Genomic DNA, 9,258 nt, shown 5'->3' with positions numbered 1-9,258 from the left:
GCATATATCTCCAGTGTCTGATAGTAGAACGCAATGTCTAAACTACTAGAACACCATAAAAAACTAAATCACTTCGTGAATCAAGTGACCAAATTCCGATATGGTTAAGTACGTGGATCGATTCAGCGCTCCCCGCAGCGAAGCGACAAGTAGATATATATTATAATATTTTCCCCAAACCCAAATCAGAACTATTATCTAAGAGTAAGAAATGCACTCAAACATCAAGCCCAAATATACTGAGCGCCATGGAAAACGCGTCACTTAGTTTTTCGTATAACAAAATTGGAATTAACCAATGTTTGAAAGAAGGCCTGGGGCAAATTGTTCCATTCTTGGACAAGAGCAGCTTCTAAAGCAGCAATGGTGTACATCTGTGGTCTCCGATACAGACGGCGTCCAATCTCATACCAGACATGTTCCATCGGTGCCATGTCCGGATAAAGATGAAAGCGACTCTCATCACTGAAGAGCACGCTTTGCCATTCTACTCTTCTCCATGTCTGGTGTCCTTGAGCCCATATCAAACGCCGCTGACGGTGATGAGGATAGCTCCAACATAAGGTCGTCGTACACGGAGTCCTACTTCTCTTAGACGACGTCTTACGGTGTTGGCACTTACTGGTCCCTGTCTTCCGACGACTGCTGCACCTGCTCGAGTCGCTGGACGGAATCTTGTCACGCAGATGAGTGACCCGGATGTAGCGGTCTTGAGCCTGGGTTGTAACGCGTTGTGGACCACGACGTTGACGGTCACGTGTTGATAAAGTAACCCGAACACGTTCCACCAACCTTACAATAGTGGACTGATGACAATTGAAGTGTCTGGCAATAGCACGTGTAGACATGCCAGACCTGGACATTCCCATGGCTTCATTCCTTTGATTTTCAGTTAGTCTCGGCATCTCTAGCTCGATTCCTTCACACGTCCAACAACAAATTACTACAGATTGACGTTTCACAGTTCATGTATTGCACATTAAGTTGAAACATGCTTTTAAAGGGCTCACACAAAATGCTGCACGTGAATTTTGGGTTTTTCATGTGCATCTCGTGCAATTTTTTTTGTGCACACGGGCCGATATTTTTTGCGTTTGGGAGCATTGTGTGAAACAATAGTTCACAGTATTGCATAATATTATACATACAAAACCACCTAGTAATAAATATTTGGGAAAAAAAGTGATGCGTTTTCCATGGCGCTCAGTATATTATACATACAAAACCACCTAGTAATAAAATATTTGGGAAAAAAAAGTGATGCGTTTTCCATGGCGCTCAGTATATATGAATGAAAATGAAAATCAACACCATCTGGTTGATATCAGGCTATTATCGACTCTGACAACCTTTCTGTGTCTTATTATGACAAGGTTTCCTTATCTGGGGAGTTTCTAACTGAATGAAACGCGCCCAGTTTTATAGTCGAAGCATGCACATGCGCGATAGTTGATTGGCTATCATACACCAAGCAAGTAGACAAATTGATGTGTTTGGGCGACTGGTTTGAAATCTTTTATGCACATAGGGCGACACTACCACATTTCCCCACCTTAAGACTGCGTGTGACAAAAAGTGTTTATTTCTTAACGGAACACCTTTCAAAACAAAAATACAAATGCATTACACAAATATATACAAAAATAGTTCTCTGTTACCGAAATGGACAATATAAATGAATATTTAATAAGGATAATTCGCGAATTCGTCATCGATAGTAGGAGCGTACAGAATCTCTTTTCTTGACTGGTCCATCATAATGATCTATTCTCCCGTTTGGTACAATTCCGGAGGTACATCGCGAGCATTCCAATAAGTTAAATCAATAGTTGGTGTAACCATATAGTCATCGCTTTGTGGTGGAAGTTTTTTTACCGCGTTGTCTTTCTTCTCACGTAGATTACCTGGGTGTTGGGGGAAGACATCTTCCGGGTCAATAAAGGCCTCTTTTACTATCAGAGGGAATCGCAGTATTGGCCGATAAAGTTCATCCGGCGTGGTTCCCCCTTAGTGATGCAGAACAGATGCAGTAATATCAGCCTTCCTTGTTAAATTTTATTGTTAAACTGGTTGACTTCGAAGGTCCCTCGTTCTCAATAAAGCATAGATGATAGCTGCTTGGAATATCCGGCTAAACTCTGATCAATTTCGCTCAACACTCTCTTTTACAACCCTCTTATTTCTGTACGTTATAGACTGACTTTGGCGTTAATTTCCTTCCAAAATATGGAATAAACACCAACATTCTCCCAAGACCAGAGGGAGAACATTACCTTATTTGGTCTACTAAACACATGTCATAAACGGATAGAATTTGATGGATATTTTGACAATGGTAAGAATTTTACCAAAATATATCTTTTTTTTATATATATATACCTGTCATTCATTTTCATTAGTACGTGGGATTTTAACTCTATAAAAAGTGTTAACCAATATTTAGTTAGAGATAAAATATATGATCTTAAGGACCAAAGTACTACACAGAAGACCAGTCAAGGGAAAACGTAGGCTCGTTCTGATGAGATGATGAGGTCCCATGTACATATTGACATGTACGTAAAAGAACCCTTGGCAGTTGAGCATGACCAAATTATGATACTATATCAAAATTCGATGGCCAATTATCCAGGGCCGATTGTCAGAACAAGATGTGTAGCGATTGGGGCCCAGGTCCCGGTGTAAAAACATTAGCGACTAGCTGTATCCTGTTATCTGTATTCAGTAATACCAACACAACATGATGGTGTTACTAGATTTGGCGCAATTTACTTCATTTGATACATTAAAAACTATTACAAATACCGATGAACAAGAGACATATCTTTGCCAAGAACACCGTGGAAAACGTTGAATATCAGAAAAGCAAGCTTAGGACACGTGGTATAAGGTCAACGGGGTTGCGGAATGTGTTTCGGTTCCACCATGCAAACATACATCATATATCAATTTTAAAACTTACACGTGACAGCATTATACTATCCTCGTATAATGTCATTACCATCTTTGTCCAAGGGTTTACATTTTCTTGTTGACTTTCTAGAAGTTATAATCATCATCAGATAACCTTGTAACAATTTGTTATGGTGCACAATTTTCAACAGATCGTTTGAAAACAATTTCAACGCGTTGCCACTGATGTTGATGAACGTTTACCATCCAGAAGGTTTTTACATATTAACCAGTATTGTAAACAGGAACGAGTTACAATTATGAAACGACCTTTGGGGGTGAACTTGAAATCTTATATCCAACCCCTCTCCCTCTCAATGTGTGAATATTGTTTATAGTAATTGTTATCCATAAATAGTGTTTTATTTCATTATGTTCCAATTACTAAATGCTATTCAAAGGTCATTTATTCTAATACAGACAAAATACAATAATCTTAGCAATCATAATAGATACTATTATTAATAATCTATAAAAAATATATTAATCTTAGCAATCATAATAGATACTATTATTAAAAATATATAAAAAATACAATAATCTTAGTAAGCATATAGATACTATTAATAATAATATACATAAAATACAATAATCTTAGTAATCATAATAATAGATACTATTAATAATAATATACATAACAAAATACAATAATACAAAACGAAATGATAAATAAGATATAATATATAGGCTACATAAAAGAGAAAACTTGAATATTTGCGAATGTGTTTGATATAGCAAATGAAACGAAATGAAATGGGGATGTCCTACTTTTCTGTCCCGACTAATGAAGACGGGCACAAGCCATACAGTGTGCTATGCTGGAATTTTGCAACGGTCTACTCTTTATTTTTCTGGTAAATTTTTAACACAACATTAAGACTATAGAGGACAAGGTACCCACTATATCAAATAAATCTGATTCTCTATAAAGGTCGATTCTTTCAAGGCAGAGACCAATAGACATAACATTAGCAATGCGAGACCTCGTTTTTACCCCAGTATTGTACATGACAAGGAGAATGGTCGCCTGCTAAACTCGTGTGTTAAAACTATGGTATCCCTGCCAAAATTCTCTGTGAGCAAGTGAACAATATATTACAATTATTGATTAACAAAAAAGTTGAAATATTGACTACATTAAAAAATCGACAATTAAAGTAAGCTGTAGACAATATAAACCCTTGGACATGTCGCCATAGTATCAATATTTATAATACAAGTAAGTCGGTGGACATGTCGCCATGATATCAATATTAACATTGAATATTGTCGCCATGGTATCAATATTTACAATTGAAATAGGCCCCTGGACATGTTGCCATGGTATCAATATTTACAAAAGAAGTAAGCTAGTTGACATACTGCCATGGTATCAATATGTACAATAGAACAATCCCAAGCAAAAAACACGGCCATGCGTAGTTTAAATGAGGAAGTTAATTTGAGACTGGATTTATTTTGGATGGAGGATGTTTATTATATAGAACTAAGACAGCTCATAAACTGTACGGGGTTCAAGAGATTCATAAACATCAACAGGTTGGTTATTCATCTCTAGTGTGTCATACAATTCGGACTCATTTCCTGTTCCTGGTGCTGTCGGTATATCCGAGGCGGTTCCTGTTTCGAGTCTGTTTTTGGTACATTTTCTGTTCAAAAGATAATTCGAATATTAAATATTCAATCTGGGTGTTGGCTGAACAGAATTCCTATCAATGAGTGCCTATTGAATGATTAGATGTCTGTGTTCCATAGTGATGGGCATTAGCGTCAGTCAAGCTTTCGCACTAGATGTGACATTACATACAGCTAGTTAGACACCTTCTATATGAAGACTCCTATATAATTTCAAACCACTTTCTATACACACTTAACATAGTTTAGAGTAATGATCATTTGTATGAATTAATGACAGCTTACCGTTTCTTGTAAATAACAACACCCACCATCACAAGCCCGAGTATAACTACTTACCGTTTCTTGTAAATAATACGACCCATCATCGCAAGCCCGATTATAACAATGCTGACAAGAACACAAATTAGAACAGTTTTATAGATATCAGATGACGATGTCTGTTGTCCAGGTGATTTAGACTGCAGAGTACCTATATCAGATAATGACGTATGTTGTCCAGGTGTTGTAGAATCCATTGTTCTTATATCAGATGACGCGGTCTGTTGTCCAGGTGTTGTAGAATCCATTTTACCTATATAATAATACTACATGTAGTTCAATCTTGTATGTTCCCTCGTAATTAATTATGTTGAATGTCCACGAAACATTATCTAACTATTTGATGGATGGATGGATTGATTGGACTAGAATCGTTTCGTTTTACACACGAGGTCGGAACAGTCTCCCAGCCACACTGATCAGCAGTGAATATTTGCTAGGTCGCTACAATCACTGATAAGGATGACATCAATGCGACTTAATGAGTCTCAAATATTAACTTTTTTCCACCGACAAATTAAAATCTTAAACATTTTTTTGATGTTTTAGAAAAATAAATAAAGACGTTTGACGTATTTATTGGTAAAAATTATTTCCTATTTAGTGTAAATGGGTATTAAAATGACTAAAAGGCAGCATTCTGCCCGAAGCAGTAACGTCTTGTGTAAACAATGCACGCGCCATTCAGCCAATGATTGACGCCGCGTGCTGTGACGGCACGTGTTAAAGGCGGTCATCTTTTACAGAGATATTAGAAGACTCGTAATTCTCCGTGAAACAGATTGTCTCCCAGCAGATACGAGGTAAATACGCCGTGGAGAAGGGGTCAGGACTCTTTTTTGTAAAACAGTACATCTCCTTTTACTTGCCCTTCAATTGACCCCTTTCCGTTTGTAACTGTTTTATGGCCAGAATTAACCAGATTTCATGTACAAAACCAAGCGTACCTTTTTGGTTCAAAACAACGGAGGTAACGCGCAAAACTTTTGAATTCAAATATCCAAATAATGCAATGCAGGCATCCGAACTAAAAAATAAAACGTTTCTTGAATCGATTAAACATCTACACTTCCGCCATTTAGTTATTTCTCTTAGCGTCTACTTTACGTCCCCCTTTAATGTTATAACCTCAATTTGCTGTTGTGTATTAATGCATGTCATCTTTAGGGAGACATCCAAATAAAATACTGTCAAACTGTTTGAATTACCTTTTAGATCTGTTGTTTGAATTGTCGATGTAACCTTAAATGTTGGTGGTATATAATAACCAGTCTGGCATCCCGTACAGTTGACCTTGATACGACCTTGATAAGCTATATAAAGTAAAGATATCTATTATTAAGTGAGTTGTATTCAGATATTTAGAATACAGTAAAATAAAAAGGCGGATTAAAGTAAACAGTTGAAAATGATTGTAGCTACAGGCTGGTGTTGTAGGGTAACCATTGCATATATCAGATGATTGTAGCTACAGAGTGATGTCTATCTCTTCGAGTGGTGTTGTAGTGTAACCATTAAACAGCAAACTCTGTTGTGAATAAAACTGTAGACAACCTGTTTATCCTAGCCTCAACCGGAATGTGAACACTGTCAAGTGCCTTTGACGGCGAAGCACATTTTGATCGGGTGCAAACAACTTGGCAATATCAAAATATTACCATTGTCAGACAGTACACCATTTATTTGCTCAACCGGAACTATATTGTAAGGTCCTAAACTTTTTAAAAGAGACAAAATTTTATTATAAGTTTTAAACTGTATATACGTAACCCGTTTTTTCTTTCATTTTTATTGTTAATTTTCATAAAGTATTTGATATTTATTTTTAATTTTATATATTATCTGTGATATTTGGTGGTTTTTTTGTGGTTATAAATATATTCTTGTTATTTCTTTTATTTTGTCTCGAATAATGTCACCATATGTTTGGCGCAATATAGACCGGTTGGAGCTGACGTGCCATAAAACCACATTTCATTTCATTTCCTAGCTCGTTTTACTCTATGAAGCTTTTCTCGAGGAAATGGAAAATGAAATTTTGATTTGTATAATTTTTCTTTTTCCGTCTCTATATGTACTGTATTTTATAGTTTACAGCATTTGTGCCCCATAATTTACAGCCCGAACAAACATCTTCTTTCCTAAAGCATCTGAAATAAAAAAAAACTGAGCCACAAATAATGGACAACGTCTCATAGTAGACAATAAGTGGACACATATAGCGTGTTAAAGACCCGCTGATATAAGACTATTCGTAGAATTTCTTGCTCTTTAAATTAATAATAGCATTATATTGTATCTTTAACTAAGTCAGATCTAGTGCACTCAAATGATGAGTGATATATTTACACATAAAAAGAGTTACAAAACTAAAACATGGCTAGTTCTATGTGAAAACAAAATATCACCAGATAACACGTATAAAACTTCTGGTGTAAGTTTCAACTATCCATATAAGGGTGGTTTTAGACGTCATTAGGCTAATTACCCAATAAATGAATTAATTACGCCATATTTGACCAACTAGATAATTGAACGTCCAAACCCAAAACTACAAGACTATCATATCTCTGAGCATTCTTCAGACAGCCGCTTGATTCCAGCAGAAGATGTGGCAATTTCTATCAGATCACAAGGCTATGAAGATATGTAGTATGAATAGAGTGCATGGGTAATACATAGGATGTTGTGACCAGATTTGCGTGGCCCGCTTTCAACGTCTGACAAAAGACCCATAATACTACACTGATACACCCCACCATATAATGGATGATAAAAACAAAGGATGGCGTCATAACAATACTTTAACCATCAATGTCCATAAAACATGACCATTAGAAGTTTTAACTTCTATTGACTTCACGCCGCCCTCTTTTTTGTTTCTGATAACAAAAAATAATAATACGTGCAAAGTAATCGATTATTACCCATATTCATTCTTTACCTTTAAAATCAATCCATATTTTATAACCGAACAGTGGGAAATCGTCACCTTGATAAACCAGGTAAACTGATCCTTTTGTATGTTTTAATTGTTTATAAATCAGATATTTGTAACCCCACAAATCAACATGTGTCATGTCCTTGTTGTTCGCGTCATAACGAACTGTATCATCTCGACTATAAATCATCACACTAGCATTATAACTACGAACATAAAGGCTAAGAAACGAGACCGTGGTAGCAATATATACATCATCATCATCCGCTGTGATCTCACAACTACAGTAGAATTGGTTATCAATGCTAGACAGATCAAGCCTATATTGATTAGACAACGAGAACCTTTTCAAGTTGTGGTTTATCCCAGGTTTGAACATATTTATAATCGACGTATCTGAAATATAAAATCGCTTGATCTTTATATAGATGTTGTTTACTTTGCTTTATTTAACATCAAATTACATGGATGTCAGAATTTATTTTTATAAAAATAATGATACAGATTAGAATAACAAAATGAAATGGAATTGCTATCAGATTAGACTTTCTTTCCCTTTCCTTTATATCGTGTTAACATTCACACTACAGTAAAGTTTAACAACATCAGTTGATCTAGCCAGACATTTCAGACAGTAAGTGAAGTGAAGTGATATGTAATGCGCTGAATTCCTTCAAAGGACAATAACCACCATCAGACTTCATAAAGTACAGATAACCCATAGCAAAGTCCTTAGATCGTCAAGTTAAGGTAGATCAACATAATATAGAACTATATGAAAATATTGGACGATTTGGGGGGTTTAATAAAATGAGTATTAGATGCGAGATTACGGGTTTGAATTACCTATATTCCTAAGCGAACTACGAAGGTGTTAATAATCTTTTAGAGGCATTTAGTAACTGTGTTTGTGTATTACGAAGGTGTTAGGCGATATCACATTAGTGGAAACGGGCTTCCAATAAATCTATTTCATATTGTGCTCGTTTCCCGGCATTTTCCATGGCATTCTCCAGTGCGATAATATTGGAAATTTCAGCGAATATGATATCAACTATTGACTGAAAGTTGCTAAACCTCTAACTGAATATTATCCATAATATTCGAAATTAAAAACACAAATTGAAATTCGAGTTTGGTATATTTTAAACAATATCAATCTTACCGTGAAAATACAGAATACTAATATCAAGTATTAGAGACGGTAAACATTTTACAAACACTACACGATACGTATATTCTATGGATATAATGGTTTCGAATAACAAAAAAAGAGAAATGTATCGTAGGAGAAGTTATTCAAATGGCGGATTCACAAACGACAAAATAATAAATACAACACAAATCGCGTAGAATGGAGTAAGCAGGCGCATACAACTGTCGTATTTCACCGAACGTAATTGATCAGA

General features: G+C 35.8%; 1 long non-coding RNA gene across 1 annotated transcript; it reads right to left on the bottom strand.

Annotated features, from left to right (window-relative positions):
- Positions 1-3,499: 3,499 nt before the first annotated feature.
- Positions 3,500-6,351, bottom strand: LOC130010922 (uncharacterized). Its single transcript, XR_008786211.1, has 3 exons — positions 6,117-6,351; positions 4,927-5,161; positions 3,500-4,601 (listed from the first exon to the last, which is right to left on the bottom strand). It is a non-coding gene; the product is annotated as an uncharacterized LOC130010922 (long non-coding RNA).
- Positions 6,352-9,258: the final 2,907 nt, after the last annotated feature.

This window comes from Patella vulgata, chromosome 2 (genome assembly GCF_932274485.2).
Source record: "Patella vulgata chromosome 2, xgPatVulg1.2, whole genome shotgun sequence".
In the NCBI taxonomy this organism is placed as follows: Eukaryota; Metazoa; Mollusca; class Gastropoda; family Patellidae; genus Patella; species Patella vulgata.
The sequence above is the reverse complement of the archived record's forward strand: the minus strand, read 5'-3'. Positions and strand labels throughout refer to the sequence as shown.